At 41.3% G+C, this 21,219-nt stretch overlaps 1 protein-coding gene across 5 annotated transcripts in view; it reads left to right on the top strand.

Annotated features, from left to right (window-relative positions):
- The window catches only part of ELMO1 (engulfment and cell motility 1), a 310,135-nt gene that overhangs the window by 219,186 nt on the left and 69,730 nt on the right, over window positions 1-21,219 (top strand). Inside the window, exon 1 of one of the 5 annotated variants that reach the window (XM_051610351.1) lies at window positions 7,062-7,318. The exons of the other annotated variants lie outside the window; for them this stretch is intronic. The gene's annotated coding sequence lies outside the window, so the exon portion shown is untranslated. Of the gene's footprint in view, window positions 1-7,061; window positions 7,319-21,219 lie in introns of those variants that run through there. 5 annotated transcript variants of the gene reach the window in all.

The raw sequence follows: 21,219 nt of genomic DNA on the forward strand, positions 1-21,219 counted from the left end.
CTGTATTAATTTGTATCTTCTAGAAGAAAACTGCAATGCACTAATACCTAAGATGGAGGGGAGCTTGTATGCATGTTGAGAGGCAAGACCAAATATGCATATGGCATAATCCGTTTCAGCAGTGTTAACAGTACAATGTACATTCCTCAGTTCCCATCCTATGAAGACTAAGCATTAAAGGGACGTCTCAGACTGTTTAGGTTGCAGATAAATCCAGCTTGTGTTGCTTGTTTGGAAGTCTGTGCAAAACATGAGTTGGAGAAGTAGCAAAAAGTAGAATATTGCAGGTTCAGTGCTGCAGTGATTGGAATTTGTTCTGTCCTGGCTATATGTGCTCAAAACCAAGTGAGTGAATGAGAGAACTGAGGTTAAAATGGCATGACTGAAGATTCTCTCAGTGTGTTGCAAAGGGATTTTGATACAAAATTATGATATGCATTTCAACAAAGTGGGCAAAGGAGGGAGCAGGGAAGTCCTAACTCCAGTCGCAGATGATGAATATGTGATAGATTAGGCATGTAGTGCTCATATAAGGTTGTAAAACTCACAAGGTGTTTTCTGTGGCCCTTGCAGCTGTGTATTTAAGAGCACTATGTAAAAAATCTTGAGGACAACAGTATGTGCTGTGAAACTTTTTTCTGTCTACTGTCTGGATTTCTAATAATTGATTTGAAATTATTCTGTGCTCCCTCATGCTATATGACTGCTGTGTGTGTTTGAAATGGCAAGACTTAAAGGTTGCAAACAGCTGCAGGGGCTTGTGTATTTTACGGGATTTTTTTATATGATAGCTATACAAAGACAAACTAACTATGATTGTATATGACACTGCCTTCAAACCCAAACATCATGAGATTATTTGTCAGAGAGGGCTCTTCTGTTCCCAGTGTGGAGGTTAGAAATACTTTCCTTTTATTTGTGTACATGTATCAAAATCTATCCCACTTCACATATATTCACTGTGACACAATAGTCTTTCTGTTAGCAACCCAGTTTCTCTTTCTTCCTGTTTTTACACCACGTTTCTTATGTGTGTTTGTGGTGGCTTTCTTATTTATTTTTTGTTCATTTTTTGGTTGGTTGTTTGGTTTTGTTTTGTTTTTAAGATAGGGGTATTTTGGTTCTGCATTAAACATGAGGCATTTTAGAATCTTCTTGGAGTTAAAATCGGAGGTGGAAATGGAGCCTACAGTCATGCTGTCTAGACTAGGAACTCTTCTTTCACCACCCAGACTATGTGTAGTTGTTTAGCAATAAGAAAACTGAGAAATATTCATGTCGCTTCCCGTAGCCAATTTCAGGGTTGTTTGTAGGTTGTCTTCAGCTTAGCTGAAGAGCTTCGGTTGTCAGAGGAGATGAAGGATTGCCAATTCAACACCTCTAGATAGTCATCATCCAGACTGCTGTTGTCTATGTCCAAGACTGTTGTATGAAACTCAATAAAACTCCAATTTCATTTGTATAAGGTGAGTGGAGATTTTCTTCAATGCATCTCCCTGCCTCTTGAAGGCTTTTAACATACTGGTGCATCCTTAGAAGTTGGGCAGTTTGCCTGGTGGTGCAGGAAGAAACTTGAATGATCCTTGTACTCGAAGTGAAGGAGAAGGTCGTGAATATTGAATAAGCACATTGGTGCTTGGATGGTGGAAATCAAATCTGTCCATGCTTTGCAGAATGAAGGGTTCCATGGTTTTGTAATTCATATAGACCTTCCTGGGATCTATGGTAGTAGATCACCTCTGAAGGTCATGTCTAATCTGATTTGCAAAGCTGTGTTCCTGACAGTGTTTTCAGCAGCTTATATATCACTGGGTGTTCCTAGTCAGATAAGCTCTGTGGTTTCTAGTAACGCTGTCTTAAGTGGCAAAAAGGACAGGTATCTCTTTGTGCTGTGGCCCAGCATTTTAATTTTAATTTGTGTTTATGTGTTGCTCTCCAAAAGCTTCTTTTAGATGCAGTAATATTAGAAAAAGAAACAAACAAAAAAACCCAAACCTACTTCCTTGAAATAAGGAGTAGGGCATAAGGTTTTCTGATATTAGGATTTGAAGAAAACCAAATGTGAAATGTGTCTTTGAAAGTCTCTGAAATACTTGTTTGTATTATCTACAGCCTAGGTTCTAATTGTTGCTTCAAGAATACAGATGTGGAAGGGAAATCTGTAGGTATTTCTAAAATAAATTAATAGGATGGGCTGTTCCTGGTACAAATCAACTGCTTCTACAAATGCACATTTCAAAAGGAAGGAAACTTTACTGAGAATTGGCAGAATATGGCACTGGATGACGAGTCACTGAGAGCCCACCAGCAAGTCTGTAACTTGGGAAGTCTTAGTAGGTTATCCATCTTCCCCATGTAGGTATCTAGGCTAAAAAAAGTAAACCCCATGATCTAGAAGGATGAGTAAGCATCATATCACCATTGATTGTTCCTCAGCTCCCACACAAACAGGTCTTAGCCCATGAAAGAGTACTGCCAAGAGCTGCTGTCAGATTGGCAAGTAGCAGCCTCGGTGTGAAGCTTTCCTGGAAATCTTTGGTCCTTTTGGTTAGACAACATCATTTTATCCTGCTGTCTTAGAAGATTTTTCACTTTTCTTTTTTTTTTTTTTTATCATGTTGCTTTGAAATGGCTTGGATTTTTGTGGCCTTGAATTTTTTATCTTCCTTACTAAGCTTTCTTAGGTGCTCGGTCCTGCTTTGGAGTGCAGCAAAATCCTTAATCTGTTTATTCTCACACAGAATCACAGAGTCATCATTAGGGCAGTGAGGTCTCCCCTCAGCCTCATTTTCAAACTAAACATGCCCAGTTCCCTCAGCTGTTTGTCATGTGACTTGTTCTGTAGACCCTTCACCAGCTTGGTAGCTCTTCTCTGGACATGCTCCAGCACCTCAATGTCCTTCTTACAGTGAAGGGCCCAGAATTGAACACAGCACTCAAGGTGTGACCTCACCAGTACTGAGTATGGGGCACAGTCACCTCCCTACTCCTGCTGGCCACACTATTCCTGGTGCTGTTAGCCTTCTTGGCCACCTGAGCACACTGTTAGCTCATGTTAAGCTGACTGTCAACAAGCAGCCCCAAGTCCTTTTCTGCTGGGCAGCTTTCCAGCCGCTCTTCCCCAAGCCTGTAGTGTTACATGGGGTTGTTGTGACCGAAATACAGGGCCCCCAACACTTGGCTGTATTGAACGTCTTAGAATTGGCCTTGGCCCATTGATCCAGCCTCTACAGAACCTTCTTACCCTCAAGCAGATCAACACTCCCACCCATGGTGCACTCAATTCCCTCATCCAGATCATTGATGAAGATATTGAATAAAACTGACCCCAAAAGTGAGCCCTGGGGAACACCACTGGTGACCCACCACCAACTAGATTTTACCCTGTTTACCACAACTCTCTGGGCCCGGCCATCCATCCAGTTTTTTACCCAGTGAAGAGTACCCTTGTTTATGCCATGATTCGCCAGCTTCTCCAGGAGAATGCTATGGGAGACCATGTCAAAGTCCTTACCAAAGCCCAGGTAGAGAATGTCCACAGCATTCCCCTCATCCAAAAGTTGGGTCATATGGTCATAGAAAGAGATCAGGTTGGTCAGGCAAGACCTGCCTTTCATAAACCCATGCTGGCTGGCCCTGAGCCCCTGGTTGCTCTGCACTTGTCATGTGAGCTTACTCAAGATGAACCTCTTCATGATCTTCCCCAGTACCGAGGTCAGGCTGACAGGCCTGCAGTTCCCTGGATCCTCCTTTCAGCCCTTCTTGTAGATGGGCATCACATTAGCCAGCCTCCAGTCATCTGGGACCTCCCCTGTTGACCAGGATTTTTGTTAAATGACGGAGAGAGGCTTAGCGAGCTCCCCCACCAGCTCCCTCAGTCCTGTCTTGTCCCATAGACTTGAGAGTGTCCAGGTGCAGAAGCAGATCATTAACTACTTCTTCCTGGATTAGGGGGTGGTTGTTCTGCTCTCTGTCCTCAACTTCTACGTTGAATAAGCTGAGCTTCAGCAGGGCTTTTGCCTTCCTAATATTCTCTCTGTATGACCTAACGAGATCTCTGTACTCCTCTTGAGTTGCCTGTCCCTTCTTCCAAAGGTGGTAAACCCTCCTTTTTTTCCTAAGTCCCAGCAAAAGCTCCCTGTTCAGCCTGGCCGGCCGTCTTCCCTATCCTTTAATCTTGTGACACACGAGGACAGCCTGCTTCTGGGCCTTTAAGATTTCTGTCTTGAAGAGTGTCCAGCCTTCCTGGACCCCTTTGCCTTTCAGGACTCTCTCCCAAGGGTTTCTCAACAAGTGTCCTGAACAGGCCAAAGTCTGCTTTCTGGAAGTCCAAGGTGGAGGTTTTGCTAACCCCACTCCTTGCATCACTAGCAACTGAAAACTTAACCACAACATTGGGAGGAAAATAAATGCAATTTGTAGGGGAGATTATTAAGGAAAAATGACAAAGGGTGAAGTTTCATAAAGTTAAGTTAACATCTTCCATCAGAAGCAGAGGCCTCTGTCACTTCTTGCCCTTTCCTATGGAAGAAAAATGGGCCTTGTGAGTTCTTGACTGATTGCCTTAATCGGGGATGCAGTCAGTGGGTGAAACGCAGACGAAGAGTTTTGGAAAATTGGTCAAGGGAAGGTTTCTCCAGATAGTTCAAAGTTGCTCTAAGAATTATTCCAGTTGCTTACAGCAATGCATTGTTTAATAAAGCACAGCCTAATGAAGAGTTTTGAACTCTGTGAACTCTGTATTGTACAACAGAAAGGACCAATCATTTGACAAGGAAGCTCTCCAATTTAATATTGGCTTAAAAAACTAATTCATTATAGAGACCCAGTAGAAGTGTGACAGTTGTTTTTCATTTTCCAGTAGCATTTTATGTGTTTATGGTTTGTCTGACTATTTTAAGCTCTACATATTGACAACACTTCCAGTCCATAAGACATGACACTAACAGCTAGCAAAATGAATGCTGGAACTGCTGAGCTGCTTCATCATTCACAAGCAAATGATGGGGTATGCACCACAACTTCATACCACCCTCTCCCCTGTGTGATTTATGTGAAAGGAAGGGTGGAAGAGGGATGAAAAAGGATGCATTATTTTTTTTCCCTCAAGTCCAGTCAGTAAATCTAGGCTTTTTAATTAGCCCCCCTCCCCTTCCCCTAAAATGCACATTGAACATCTTTCTAGAATTCAGTGTTTGAGAACTAAAAGAGTGACTGCAAAAGCCTGCAAGCTCAGGGTCATTATTATAGTAATGGTGCTGCAGGAAGTAGGAGGTGGTGCTGCTCTAAAGAAAAAAAAAAGCTGGAAGAAATTGAGCATTGCAAGAAGTGAATTCTTATGGCATCCTGAGCCATTAAAGATACATCTGTCTTAAAAGCTCCTTTCTCTGTCAAAAATGGTGATGAGTGACAGGTGCCCTGAAATGCTAGATCTCCTGGTGTAACTCTCTGTTCTTGACCTTGCACTTGATCGCTAAACCAATGGGCTTCTAAGACCTTTGTGGACTCTGGATTAGGCCCAAGTAGAAGACATTTCACAAGGACTAGTGCTTAGTGTACAAAGAGATCTGGGTATCTACCTGCAAGGCTGTCATGATGCATTTTAAGCTGCTGCTATTTACAATGGCTAATGTAGTGGATTTCTGTCATCAGAGCAATACAGGAAGGTTGTTTTTTTTCAGAAAGGCCTTAGTTTTTTATTCTTTTTATTAAATAGATGAAAGTAAGTATTCATTAAAAAGGAATGCATCAGCCTTTTCCCATCTGAAATTTTTCTTTTAACACCATTATAATAGTATGTTAGTGTCTTGTAGTCTGTCTGGGCTTATATTTGTAATATAAATTGATGTGTTTGGGTATTCTCCCCATTTTGCAGTTTCAGTAACTGCAGAAGCATAGAAAGAATGAAAGATTTGTTTCAGGTGTCTTGGAGAAAGTCTGAGGAGAAGCCAGAAATTACCCCCAACAGCCTAGCCCCTTTGCTGACTTCATTGCTGGCCTATGAATCTCTCTCAACTCTTGCTTCCTTTCTTCTTCTGATCTAGTCATCTCTCCTTTCTTGTACTGGGAGAAGGCAGGACAGAGATTTATATCCATGTGTAACAACTCCTCTGTGCCTGAAGTTTTCTTGGTGGCATGTTTCATCAGGCCCTGGGCAGAACAGGGAACATCCAGTGTAGAATTAGTTGTCTGAAGACTCAGGTCACCATCTGTGGATGCCAGATCAAATTTTGGAAGCCCATGAGCAAAACAGCAGATTGCTTAGGAAGTTTCATAATAGTCGTGTCAGATTTTGACCCCATTTTAGACAGATGCAGTTTATGGAACTGGAAAGCAAGATGTAGTATTTTGACAGCCCATATAGTAGTCTTATTTTGTGCTGGTCTGTTACTCACACTTGAAATATGGGGAAAGTGTGTTATTTGTGTACCTTGGGAACATACCTCCGTAGCCTATAGAATCATGCATGCATAGGAGTGATTACTCCTGGTGTACATTTGTGCATGTACATGTGCCTGTCGCGGAGTGTTTGTGCAGGGAGAAAGTCAACATGCGCACAGCTCTGCCTGGTGTACTTTCCCAGCGTGTATGAAAAGAGAAAGCAAACTCACAATCAAATAAGCAGCGAGAACACAGGGGGGAAAAAAAGATGAGATTGCAGTTGATTATGAGCCTGGCAGCAGATGTGCTACACAAATCCAGCCTGCTGCATCCAGGCTGTTTCCATGGCGATGGAGCGAGTAATTGTGGAGCTCCGGCGCGCTCCCCCGCAGCCCCCGCCAAGGTGGATGCGGGGCCGGGTCCCACCGGCACTGCCGAGGGAGCAGCGAGCCCTGGGAAAAATCTAGCAGGCGGAGAGGGGGAGACCCAGAGATGGGAGTTCTGGCTTATTCATTCACCCCCCCCAGCCTCATAGTAGGATGCTAGGGGAGCGGCGCTCTTCCTCAGAAAGATGGTCTCCCAAGATGCTAAATAAATGGGCAGGAGTTTCCCCGAAACGGGAGCGGGCTGTGATTGGCTGCTGCCGCCGGCTGTGCCAATGGGAGCCTGACTGGCCCTCGGGTACCCGCAACATAAGCAAAGCTACACGCTCACCCCGGCGGCACGGAGACCTGAGAGCAGGGAAAGGTGTGCAAAGGAGGGGGTCTGCTCCTCTCCCATGGCTACGCTGAGGACGGATTTCGTTAGAGAGCTTCGTGGGAGACCAGCTGCTGCTCGCGCGAGTTGTGCCCCCCGCAAAAGGCAGCATTAAGTCATTTGCTTGCTGTCGTGTGGGAGGTGAATTTGTCATCGGGAACGATGGAGCTACGGGATCTCTGTAAGTAAATCTCTGTACTTTATTCTGCTGTTTCAGCCTGGGCACAGATCAATAAATGATGTTGAGGAACAGAAAAAGCAAATGAGGAGCAACTGCAAATAACGGGAAGGATTTCTCAGTTTTGTTTCGCGTGTAGCGAGACATGTTCTTCCTAATGGTTTTGGGCATTGGACAAACTAGTTAGCTGCTTGCATTGCCTTGGGTGATTGTTTAGCCTAATTAAGATTAGTCTGTGAAAGGATGCTGTATTCTCTGAGGCATTTCAGAATGCCTCTGTGTTTGGAAAGGGAAGCAAAACCAATGGAGCAGGATATCACAGGCACAAAAGTCCGAGGTGCCCATATGTAATCACTAGCATTTGTGGTGTCAGTATTATAGTAACGGGCAGGTTATTACAATGGTGTGTAAAACAGTAATTCAGATGCTGAGCCAAGAAAGCATGACTTGTCCATCATCCATCACTGTGCTCAGCACAGGGAATCATTGCTTCTCCTGCCCTCTATATTAGTTTTTTTATTATTATTTATTTTTATATATATTTTTATTTCCTGTTTTGGTTAATCCCCCTTTGGAGAAGACATTAAAAAAAATATATTATTCAAAAACATTCTTGTTTGTTGATGAAAGAGATGAGTGCATAAGAAGTGTGGAGAGTTTCATTTTTCACCATTGCGGGGCATGAGTTAGAAGTTAATTCCTTTGCCTACTGGGACTCTGCTTTTGATTCTGTAAAACAGAAATGGTATATTTAGAAGAGGGGGGTTGGGAGAGGGTGCAAATCTGTCCCTCTGTACCCCTTTGGGGTTACTTGAGTTACACCAGCCATGAATTTGGCTCAGCATTGTTTGTTTTATCAGATATTTGCTGTTAGACGGAGAGCTTTGCTGCATGGAGCTCATGGATGACACTCTGCTTAACCCTCTCAGAGGCTGTAGTAATTTTATCTGGTTTGTGAAAATGCATAGGAGAGAGGGCAGAAATAGGAATGAAAAGATTTAGAAAAAACTTTCTGTATTATTACTCTGTGCCTAAGCTAGTCATATGTATTAGGAATGTTATAGTAACCAAACTAGGTGCAAACATCATATGAAGCTGGCTGCTTTTTAGGGATCCGTTTTTGGTGTCTTGTATTCATTTTAGAACTAAATGCACAACTTCCTTTCCCAGTGCTGGGAGCTGCTGGGAAGTCACATTGCTGCCTGGGAATCTCAGACTGAGGGTGCGATTTTTGTATACGGCTTAACTGGTCAGCCTTGCTCTGGAGATAGTGCCCTGCAAGTTGTGGAAGGAAGGTGTGTCCATGGAGCTTGTCACTTTAGTTAAAGGAATCAACATCACCTCAGATGTTGATGCCAAAAAGAATTGTTGGTGTTGTCATGATCTGCTTGATCAAAATTAGTTGGAAAGATACAGAACATGGAATTCAATGCATCAATACTGTGAGAGTGTCTGTTGATGGAGGTTATAGTCAGCCCCTCTGTGTACTTCTTCTGAGTGTTTAACCCAGTGTATCACTAATGCAGGGAGACCCATCATTAAGAGCAAATGTTGCCTTTTCTGAAGACATGGATGCAAGTCACTTTTCCTTGTGTTTTCCAGGGATGTTTGGGTCACCTTCTATTGAAATGATGTCCCCAGGCATCTTATGCACTGGGCTTAAAAAAATTATTTTCCTAATGTGTGCAAAAGCAATAGGTGTTAGCTCTTATTGCAAAACTTATGTTTGTTTAGCACAGATGCAAGTGCCAAGAATGAAATTTAAAAACAAAGCAGATATTTAGCTGCCATGTCACCTTCCCCTGGGGCTTGTATCATTCATTTGTATTTATTTAGCTACTGATGTAGCTGAAAATCCCATCATGTACAGCAGTCTAGGCAAAGAGAAGTGTGCACTCCCCATCTTGGAGGTGGATGCTTAGATCTGGACTGACATATTCCATTAAAAGCTGAAAAAGAGCTTGTACTCTTGCTCACTTGGACATGGTTTGTTCCTGTGTCCAGGCTGGTCATTCTGAACACCTTTGGCATGCATCAAAATGAGGCTCTTTTGCATCTTTGGGGTTTTTAAATTCTATACGTACTACCTTCTGCTTTATTTTCTGATCGATTATGTGAAAGCCTAGGAGAACATGGTCTTTTAAGGTCACTGCAACTCTTAAGATGATGTTTTAGTTCTTGTTAGCGCTCTGGGGATATAGTTCAAACAACATAAACCTCTCAAGTTTAGTCACTAGCATTAGGCAAATACTGTGTGACTGACAGAGTTCCTATATATCCCATAACCTTATTTGAAGGGATTTGTTTGCTTGTCTATCCCTGTGCATTAGCAGATAAAAGGAGGGGGACAGGGAAGGAGACAGCCAGCCTATAGCTGCTAAGCTTTGAGTAGTGCCTGGATCAGTCTGTCTGAGGGCTTCAAAGCACAGAGGTGTCTGAGATGCAAAAATTCGTGTTGTAAAGGCACACTTGCATTAGATTTTGAACCTGATGGTGCAGAGAACTGTTGCTTGTCATTAGTGCCTGGGGATGATCTATGTGGGAGAGACATTTCAGATTCCCAGGCTGTAAGAGTTCCAGCAACAGAGTGAGTAGGCTTCCGTGAGAGCTGTGGCATGCTGGCAACAGTTGGGAGGATGCAGAAGCTGAAAAATGCTATCTCAGGGTAGCTTTAATTGGTTGCATTGGAAAACACTTGGTTTGATGGACTCATGTGTCTTCTGAAACACTTGGTGCCAGACCAAATTGGCATACCTCCATTGACTTACACAGGAAGCCACCAGACATTGATCTGGTCTTCAGTCTTATGCTTACATTTTTCTTGGAAGAGCAAGATTTTTACAAAGACAGCAGGTTATTTTTCCTCTCTGTTTTCCTCAGCAGCAGTAATATCGAAAACCCAAGTGAAATGGGCATGTCACAGGTTTTGACTGGTTTCCAGGGGCATTAAATTTAAGAGGTTATCTTTCATCTGCTTACAAAGCCTAATTCCTATATGCTAATCTATACTGGAAGGCTAGAGCAGAAATCCAGAAGGGAGGCTTTATACATATCCAGAAATACTAAATTTGGACATTTCATTCTTTCCCTGGATCCTAACCCTCCTTCAGTTTTACTAAAAACATTGTGGTTCATGTTCTAGGTAAACAGATGCTAGAGCCACCAGTCTTCAGTTTTACTTCAGTTGTATTTTTGTTTTCAACCCATTGTTCAAGTGAGTAGGTACAATTTTTACACAAACTACAAACCAAATACTCTTCTTTAGGTGGCTTGAGGTGTTTACATCTAAATGAATTGCAGGCAGTCATAACTCCAAATGAGACTTAACTGCTCAAATGAGAACAGTTCTGTGGTTCTGTGTCTGGAAAACAACGTTTCTCGGAAAAGTTACTCCATGCTAGAACTTGGCTGACACAGAGCATCATGCCAAGTCACAGAAAGCTCTCACTCCCAGTTCAGTACATGTATGCAGGCGTCTCAAATGACAAGTCCACACAACAAAGCAACACCAAGCACAGAATAAAAATGGAAGAGCAGTAAAACAAAGACGAGTGAATCGTGAAAAGCCCATTGATGTGCTTGACACCCGTTTTGTTCAACATTCTGCAGTGCTAATCTGAAAACTCCTGTGCGTCACAAAAAGTTTTCAGAACAATGAGAACTGTCAATTCCAGCAGATTTTACAGGCCTGTCATTATTTTTCCATTGTCTTGAAACACTAAGTGGAGTACAGACGGGGTTTTGGCAGGAGTTCAGGAGTAGTCTTGTAAAGAGGAATCATGTGTCACTGCCCTATGTATGTTATCATTTGCAATTAGTTTAGTCCAGCACAGGCCCCTAGGAGTGTGTCTATCCCTATCCCTATGCTGCTTTTATTGTGCTCATTTATTTTTCCCTTAAGAAAGCCACAACCAGAAACCACACCTTTTCACTGTTCTTACGAGCAAGTAATTACAGATGTCTTTCTGCATTTTTACTTGATATCTTCCAGAGAACTAGAGTACTGCAATAAATTAATATCCTGCCCCACCTGCTGATCCTTTGGAAAGCTGGAAACAGCAGCAGTGATGGCCACAGCAGAATTTTTTACTAACTCCTTTTCTTTTGTGATATTATCACTGGTACTTCTCCTGGAGCATCCTCCCCTCCTCCAGTGGAGCAAAATTCCTTCTGCTTTGCCTTGTGTTCTTTCACTCCAGATGCTTTACCCCAAGTAAGAAAAATAAGCACATGTGCACAGACACACACACCCCATCATTAGGTACGACAGCCCCTCTTAGGGACATGCCCCTGTGAGGAGAAACATGATAGGAAGAAAGATTTGCTTTGTGTCAGGAAGACTCTATTTAAAAATCTTTATCCAGAATTAGAGGCTATGTAACTGGACAGTTTTACATATTCCACACTTACTCTTCCCAGTGTAGCATCATCCACATACATACCTTACCCAAATTAAATAAAGTTCCAATGAAGTTAGGGTCATGACATTGACTCTGAAAATGAAAATATTATTTGAATTGTGCATCCTTGGTGTTGGTTACTTGCAGAACCATATGCACTGCTGTAAATCTGAACCATTTTGACAAGTCTGCAGGGTGTGGATTCCTTTTTTTATGGATTTCCCACAACTTCTGACAGGTTTCTCTACTTAAGAGTTTTGTGGTTCCAAAAAAAGCTATGAGAAGACTTCAGAGGACACATACAGCCTCTGTATAAACTAGGACATTGATTAGCCGTAGTCTGGGCATTTTGAACTCTTCTGAAATGCACTACATCGGTCTTGTAATGGGGTGAAAAAGGACATCTTTGTATTAATGCTAGTGCAATGTCAAATTAATATATCAAGTAATATGCTTTTATCCTGAATTGGTGGACTGCTTTTATCAGTGCTTTTGATGTGGCAAAGAAAGTGCTTGCTCCACAGCTACAAACACAACTCTTAGTCTTCTCTTCCCTTTGAACTTCAACTTTCTTAAGACTGGGAACATCGTGATACAGAGAGCAGCTTTCACAGCTAGGTGTTTCAAGATTCACTTCCAAAGGCATATTAGAAGCCACACAAAAGGATTTTCTTTCAAATGAGGTGTTCAAATATATGTTACCTTCTGGCTTGACCTCTGGATCCACTCCCAGTCTGCATTTCAAGAAAAGAATGTACCTACATATGATTATCTCCAGTAAAATCGAAGTTGTCACTGTGTTCTGACACCTGTGAGAATGAAATGGATATTAAAAAAGAAAAATCGGGGAATTGGTGAAAAGGCTTGAATGAGTTCACATTTATAAAAGGCACTCACCCACGGATCTTGGAAACACAGGGAAGACTTTCAGGATTAGCTGCGGCTCTTCTGTTCAGAAGCAGCAGAACGTTTCTTTATTTGTTAGCCTCACCAAGATAATTAAAGAACCTTGAAAACATAACCAAAAATAGATTTTCTAAATACCTACGAATATAGCTCTGCAAGTGTTTTGCCATGAAAGTTAATAAGGTTCTAACTTCAGACTGAGTTTTCTGCCTTGTGCCTAACAGAAGCCACTGCAAAGGATGGTGTTATTTTATGCCACCTTTGGAGCCCCTCATTAAGGTGTACTGTCTTTCCCAGTTCCCACCCTTCTCTGGCTAAGGTGCAAATTGTCCTAGATTTATGCCAGCTCCAGTGAATACTTACTGAAGGACTGCCATGGCTCTCCTGGAAAGTATCTGCAGAGTGAGAAATGCATCTCTGTTCATCCACTTGTGTTTCCTGCTATCCTGTGTGAAAGGAGCAGAGTGGCTTTGCAGACCTTGTTTGTCCTCCATGGAGACAGATCGTGGGCATAAGGCACAATGGAGTCAAAGTGTGCATTTTGCTGTGTTGTGTCCTTACCTCAGCACAGCAATCCACTGCTTTCAGCTGTCTGGGATCTGCCAGAATGTGCTGGAGCTGCTGCCCTGAACCCCCTCCAAGGGAAGAGGGTTTGGTCTCAGTATTTGTCACTGACACAAGGTTATTGCCTCTGTACCTGGTCATTCAGTGTAATGCTGAGGAGTGTTGTGGCTGGAGGAACCTTGATCTGCAAGAAGACTAATTCACTGTCCCTATATTCAACATAAGTGGTTAAAATGTACCTGTGGCACAAGTCACAAGGAAGTGAAGGACCATAGACCAAGCAATCTTCTCTGCTGACTCTCTCTGTGCCTTCACAAAGGAACCAGTTCCTCTCCCCCTCCCCATACTCACCTTTGTAGGGTAGAATTAAGCCATTTAGCTGACAGAAGCTTTCAGAGAGGCGAGCCTCCCTGATGTGAGATTGTCTATTGTCTGTTCAAGCTCTTGGGGTCATGCTTTGAAACAACTACAGCTGCAAAGAGAGCTACGTGATGTCCATGAAACCTCTTGCTTTTACACCACTAGCTGCTTTGGTGCATAGAGGAAATAGGCAAGGGCTTGAGTTAGAAATACCTCTGATGCTTTGTAACTGCAATGAGAAGTTGGATTGTATTTATATGTGAATAGTTAATCTTGAATTTTCCAGCCTTTAAATGCTATTATAACCCAGTTAAATATTTAATAGAAGAATGGAAAGTCTATACCCAGTTCTTTCACAAATAAAATTATTTGGTCTCGCTTCCCAACTTACCTTTAAAAATCTTCTGTTCAGATTACCACCCTAACTCAAACAGCAACAGAATATTTTGAGGTTATGCTTAGAATGTCTTAATTGCAGGTGGAATTATCCTCATTTTTAATGGTACAGAAAAGGTACAAGTGAATCTCAAAATTAGGTTCTGCTCATTCATGCATGAAATTATAGATCAGCCCACCTTTATATGCAGGATTTCCATCACTCAAAAGTCCTGGGCTTCTACTCCTGATGGAACTATGCACCAATCCCAGTAACGTTTTTCACTGCTAAAGGTTCTAGCCAAGTGAAATTCAAGGCTTTGAATTTTTTATATATATTTAAGGTATAAGCTAGAAACTTCTAACCAAGAATATATTTGGTGGAGTGTTTCAGGCCTACAGATCTGAGCATTAGCATTTATCATTGATTTGTTAAGACAAACAATTGCTGGATGCGTGTCATCAGGTTTTTTTATTATTATTATTATAAAGCACTTTGCTGTCAGGCTTCAACCAAGAAGGAAATAGTCTCCTTTCTAATTATCTTAACTGTTGGGTGTTGGTAATTGAATGAAATTTGATTTTTCAGTCAGAGAGATACACAACAGATTTGTAATGTGAAAAGTATAGGAAAGCCTCACAGCTAATTACATTATTTTAAACTTAAACACCAGGACTTGGTTGCTGCTTGTTTCAGAAGTTTGCCTGAGTTATGATTTAAAGGCTTTATAGCTCCAAAATCCTAGAGGTTGTTGCAGTTTGCAAGAGTGTGCTGCCAAAATATAACCACAGGGTGTAGTTCTTGTGATTTTAAAGAAATGTGCACATTTCATCATGACTCTTGCACAGGTAGACACCTGGAACTGAATCCAGATCCTTTCATGTCATGCCCTTGCTCAGATTTCCTCACCGTTGCCACTGCATCATTAGTGTTTGCAAACCATGTAATCTAACCAGGGTATTGTGGATTTCTGATGCCACAGCCCATTTGGAGCATCTTCCTGTGGCCAGTGCCACAGCACACCCATGAAAAGTGAATGCAGTAGGTTTTGGGGCAGTTTTGATGCAGAGCAAAGCAGTCCTGCTTTGCAATTCCAGTTGCCTCAGCAGTGTTTGTTGCTTATGTGAACATTATGCTTAGGGTACAAACTCAGGAGCTGCCTGAAAGGAGCACCAATGCAGAAGGCAAAACCTTAGCTGTATTGAAACAGCTGCTAAAACTCCCATCAGTTTCAGGCTGGTCCCAGGAATTCAAGGGGTTGTCTTTCTTATGGAGTGAAGTGGTCAAATTGTACCTTGAAGTCTGTCAAAGGGCACTTCCTCCTAAAGGAAATGAAGGATGTCAAAGAGCTCTGTGTGAGTCAGTCACAATTTTGATTACTGATTTATAAAAGCAAATGTTTGTTCCACCAGGCATAACAGCTTTTTACTTGCTTTGCTCTCAGGATGCAGGGAGAAGGGAAGAGAAAATACTTCTAGCCGAGTTGGCTGCAACAGTTCAAGAGTACCGTCAATCAAATTGTTTCATCATTCCAAGTCATTCTGTAATAGCACTGATTTGTCTTGCTGCTGTGCAGTTGTCCCTTGTTGATAGTCCCAGTTTTGACAAGAGATGGCAGAGATTTTGCTGAAAACCTGCAAGCTCCTTTTACCTGCAGCAGGCAGTAGGAGAGCAGAATAGGACTTACTCCTTTTCATTGATGCCTAAAAATAGTCCATGCTAACCCTAACAGCCTTAAAGATATAGGGAGTCTTTTAAAAAAAAAAAAAAAATCCACTATTTTTAAAACCACATTGACTCAGCAGAAGTAGAAGTGTGTGTTTTAGATCATGACAGGTTGATAATCAAGCCTTCCTGTGAATGCTTAGCTCTTTAATTCTGGCTGTAACATTTTGTATCTGTTTTAACCCTGCAGTGGACTGGCACAAGTCTTCACATAATGGCCAGTAAGGAGGCTGCTACATTATTGTAGATATTAAAAACAATGTCTTAGTAACAGCTTTAGCAATTTAGTTTACTGTTACTTCATTTTTTTTCTGTGTTCGTGAGGGAAAAAAAAGATATAATTAACCAAAGTGCATTTAATTTCTATCTAGGAACAGGTTGCTTTATAAAAAAATACAGTAGTTCTCTGTTGTGTTAAGCAGAACTAGTCACAGGAGCCATTTTATGGATTTCAGTGGGATTACTCCAATATGCATATGCTATTGGAACATGATTCAAGCTACTTTGAAAAGTAGATGAAGTTTCTCAGGACAGCTGGGTCCCCTGGTCTTGGGGACCAGAGCTTTTTTTTTGGGGGGAGTTGTTTGTTTGGTTTAATATGACACTATTATGCAAGTATCCAATTATAAGAAATTATAGAAAATGCAGTTTTATGAAGTAGGAGGATATAGCCAGGATGCTTGGTGTGGCTGATGTAAGAAGAAAAATTGTTTGCTTTGTGTATAGAGATGTTATAAATAATCTACAAATACCTGATCTTTTGGTTTGCCCTGTAGTCCCAGAGGACTTCTTACTAATACAATTCACTGGAAATCTGTTTCTGCAGAACATGAAGACCTCTGTGTTGCTAGGTTTTGTTCTGTTTCTTTTTGGGTTTTGGTGTTTTGGTTTGGTTTGTTTGTTTGTTTTGTTGTTGGGTTTTTTGTTTTTGCTTTTTTAAAAAGTAGATGAATTAATACGTATATCATACTGACAAATATGTAAGTGAAACAAGGCTGTGCAACAGCCTTAAGTTGTTACCTACCATTCCAGTTATTCCAGTTATTTTCTTGCAGGTGTCAGTCTTGAAGAAGAGTAGAGTTCTAAAAGTATTTTATCCATTAAAATGTTTTTGGTATGAGTTTGAAAAAGGGGAAAAGAGATGATTTCTACTGTTAAATGCATATTTACAGATTTGATAGAGAGAAAGATTAACCTCTGTGTGTTTGCAAGCAGCATTTGATCATTTAAATGAGATTCTGTCTGCTCTGCCCTTAATCCTGTGGTAGTTCAGGATCCTTAACCGCAGATTTCTAAGCATGATAATCCAGAACCCCTGCAGTCACTTGGGTTGGTCTCATCAAGAGCCACACTGAACTTTCTGGTTTTTAAATAAGAAGTAGCTTAACCTAGCAGCGAATAAAGTATTGTTGGATCTTCTTTTAAATGAGTTTGGCCAGTCTAGTAGTTAGTTTCAGTGTAATGCTTTGATGTCATTCTTCTCTGGGTCTTTTAAGGATGGCCTTATTGCAATAATGATGAAAATTATTCCTGCTTAGGAATCCCAAAACTTCAGTTAGCATTTAGAAAAAGAACTTTTCTGTACAGGCTGTTCACTTTGCTTACTTATCTGGCAGTCCAGTTTCCCTGAGTGCTTTGCTTTAGTAAAGCCTAACTTGCTACAGGGTTCATATGAGAAATTACCTCACAGTAACCATCAAAAATTTCATTGAAATACCAGCATGAGCTGGCTGTGATACCTTCAGTGTAACTATCCTACCCTGCATGTTCTAGATTGCTATTAGGGGAGCCAGTTCTTAGCTGTATCACAGTGTAAAACACACCCTCCAACCCAAATGCTGTTAATGACCCTTCAGGATTAAGTGGTTCTCTTTTAAAATAATAAATAATTTCACGTTATATACCCCTCAGTTTTATTTTAGAAAATAATTCCTAAGATAATTAAATTTAGAAGCATAAATACCTGGATGATGCTTTAAAATCAGTGCTCCTGTTTTTAATGGTGTTAGCATCAGAAGTTAAACTGTAGATGTTTATAGATGCCATCCAGTAGTTTTTCACTGACACCAGTGGGCACTTGGGTTTGTTCCAGCTTGGTCTTAGAGAGGCATAATATTTTCTACTTTGGCCAAATTGGTCTTCTGCCAAAAGTTACTCACAAAGGTTAACATAGGACTAAGCTGCAGACAGGTGATATCTAGCTACCTGTTAGATAAATGCTAATTTAACATTCATAACTGCTGCTCTTTTCTATCATGTAGGGTGGCAAAAAGGTCACCTCTTCTGGAGATCTTTACAATACTTACTTAAAACCAGGAGAACTAGTAAAGGGACTCATCTCTAAAGTCCAGGAAGGGTAAATCGAAGCTGCTCTGAGAGTAATCAGAGCAGAATGATGGCCAGAAAATACTCCATAAAATCCAAGAGAGGAAAGCAGGCTGTCCAAGTCCTTGCAGTGTTTATGGGTAAAGAAGAATGAACAGTGGGAAGAGCAGAACTGTAAGCCAAGATTTGTTGTAGCTGGCAGTCTGCATTGTGAAGGGAAGAGAGAACATCCATGCCATATCCAGAATGGAAATACCAAGACCAACCTTAGATGAGAAGGTATTCTTTCTGTTTGGCAAGCATGCTATCTCTGAGAAGCAGCAAAGGACCAAGCACTGTCTCATGGTGCAGTTGGTGGCTGAGTCAGGCTGACACAGTCTGCCTCAGTTCCTCCATCCACCACAGATTTGTTGTGCCACCTTGAACCAAGAACTTCACTCTGACTACCTGGCTTTCCACCTCTGACACATGCGAGCAGTAATACCATTCTGAGTTTATGGGATGTTGCACATATAAAATATAGTGAGGATTCAATGCTGTGGTTCAGAGCAAGCAAAAATAGACTTGAACCTGTACCATCAAGGCTTCCTTGCAGAGGGCCTGCCATAAAGTTTACAGCTGTAAACCCCTTTTATTTGCCAACAGATTTCTGAAGTTAACGCGTCAAGATTCTAGTTTCTTAAAGGAGATGTGAAATTTCCTTTAACAAAAGTGGTTTTGCAGAGAAGCAGGAATAACTGCAGCTATGTGCTAAGCTTGATGTTCAGTTAAAATGATTTCTGGTTCACTGGGTCAGGATGAGGGCTGTCTTTCTTGAAAACTCAAAATGTATCAGTGTTAGAGCCAAATTTGGTTGTGGAAGAGCTAAAATGTGATATTTATGTATACTGAATAGCATGTGTGAAAAGACACTATATGCAATAGCTGGGCACTGTTAAGGTTTAGATTAGACCAGTACTTGCCATTTGCTTTTTGGGGAGGGAGGAATGAGGCAATCCTTAAGAAAATGGGAGGAAGGGCAAAAGGGAGAGAGAACAGGACAAATTAATTGTTTTGGAGGCAGTAGGTAGGTCATCTTCAATTAAGTGCCCATTACGGAGGCCTTTTCCATGTTGTTTCTACAAATGCCGAGGTTGGAGAAGATATTTTATTAAATCCTTCATCATTTATGTTTTCCAGTGTTTCCAGTTACATTAGGATGCTTTAGTCCATCAAAATAAAGAAAAGATAAAGTAGAATCTTCACTGTGTTGGCCAAGTAGCAAACATCTTCAAGGAAGAAAAGATTGAAAAGGTAACAATAGGCTACCAAAAATGTACCATGAGTATAAGAACATGCTGAGTCCTAGGATGTTTCTGCTGTTAATACTTTGCCTCTTCACCCCTTTTTTTCTTTTTCTAGCCTGATAGTGGCAGCTAATGCAATAGAGGGCTATTGCACAATTTTGCACCTAAGGTACACAGTCACATTTAGAACCTGACAGCATTCTCTTTTTGGAATAGGAACGCTGCTTGCAGCCCACAGCTGAAACAGTTAGCTAGAAAACAGAAAGCAGCTTCATAAAATAATAATAATAATAATAATAAAATGTTCTCTGGTTTACAGATACGTTTTAAGAATTTGTTAAAAGAAAGCAGAAGAAAAAATTCAAGAAGACAGGTGAACAATTCTTGGCATACTTAATCAGATGTTATGGGTTTTGAGAATATAAATTATTTAAATTAGAAGCCATTTGAGAATACATAATAAAAGAAGCGACTCTGACAACAGCAGAGGGAGCAGAATAGAAATTATAATGTTACTATATGTACCCGTTTGCACTAAGAACAGTAACTGAAAGGAGGAATTTGAACTGAACTCTCTGAACATGCATCCTTGTAGCTCTTATTAATGTGTTGTTCTGCTCCTCTCCCAGTTTCTCTTGACCCTTTTTCTGAGTGTTAAATAAATCCCTTGTGCAGCTCAGCTGAGGATAATGAAGTTGCCCCTGGGTACAAGTGTAGCCCTTGGGTATGACCTACAGAAGGCCGAGCCTCTGTTCTGCACTATATTTTCAGGCAGTTTTGTTTATGTTAGATTAATAAAAACACCCTCTCCATTCCCCAGGCTTATATGCTCTCCTTCACAGAATAAAGGAGGTTCCAGTGCCTGGGCTCTCTCAGCATATCCATGCCTATGCAGAGACAGAGTGGAAAATGCTGCTAATGAGGGGAACTTGATGACCTTGATCATGTTTGTGAGCAAAGAAGTGCATCTTCTGATAGAGCTGATGTGGCCAACATTTATGATGTGAGGCATAATTTCATTTCCTACAGGCTGTTCTGGTGCTCGTGGCTGATGTTTCTGGAACCATAGGTATACCTGGCATTTGGCCAGCAGAATGGAGTCTCATTTGCTGGAGGTGAAAGCAAAGCATTAAATCAGGTGGTCATCTGGAATTTGGTCTAGGGTAGATAGACTGAAATGCCTTTTCCAGTTCTATGTATTAAGATTCTTAAAAGTTTTCAAAACAGGTGTTTTTCTCTTAACACTGAAATACATCGCTGCCCACAATCAGTACCAGTTTTGGGGCCAAAATCTGGCTTTATCCAGTGTGAGAGACGGGTTGGAATCTGGTCCAAAGTCACCCCATTGTTCTGAGAATTTTGACTGCAGTAACTTTCCTCTTTCTTTTCTTCCTTTGGCACACTTTTCTGCCTTCCTTATCTTTTATTCCCACATTCCTCTTGCTGTCATGCCAGTGTGCAGGTATCACATAGTGGCCAAGCAGAGGCTGGTGCTTTGCTGTGAGGCATCAAAAGCAAAATAGCTTTGAGAGAGAGAGAGAGAGAAGCTGCCCTCATGAGAGCAGAGCAAGAAACCATTTAGCTTCTTTGCCTCAGTGCCATGAAAGCTAGGTGGAGCCAGCCAAATCCACCCTCCCCCTCCCCCTTTTCTTCTTTAATCCTCTAAGTTGTCTGTGTATTGGGGTTTAAGCTGGGATTTAAAATAGCCTGTGTATATTAGTTTATTCCTTCACAAATCAGGAGCCTTGGCACATCTGTCTTAGCATAAGCATTTCATTTTGGTGTTCAGTAACAGCAGAAACACGGGGTTTTTTGTCATGAACAACAATGGATGGCTTCTGACAACTTTGAAATTGCCAGAAGTATTGAGAGCACCATTGTACTAAAATCTGAGAAAGGCTTAACTTTTCTTTTTGATCAAACCTGTGAACACCAAAAGTAATATACAGGAGCTGTTCAACA

This window comes from Apus apus, chromosome 2, assembly GCF_020740795.1.
Source record: "Apus apus isolate bApuApu2 chromosome 2, bApuApu2.pri.cur, whole genome shotgun sequence".
Classification (NCBI taxonomy): domain Eukaryota; kingdom Metazoa; phylum Chordata; class Aves; order Apodiformes; family Apodidae; genus Apus; species Apus apus.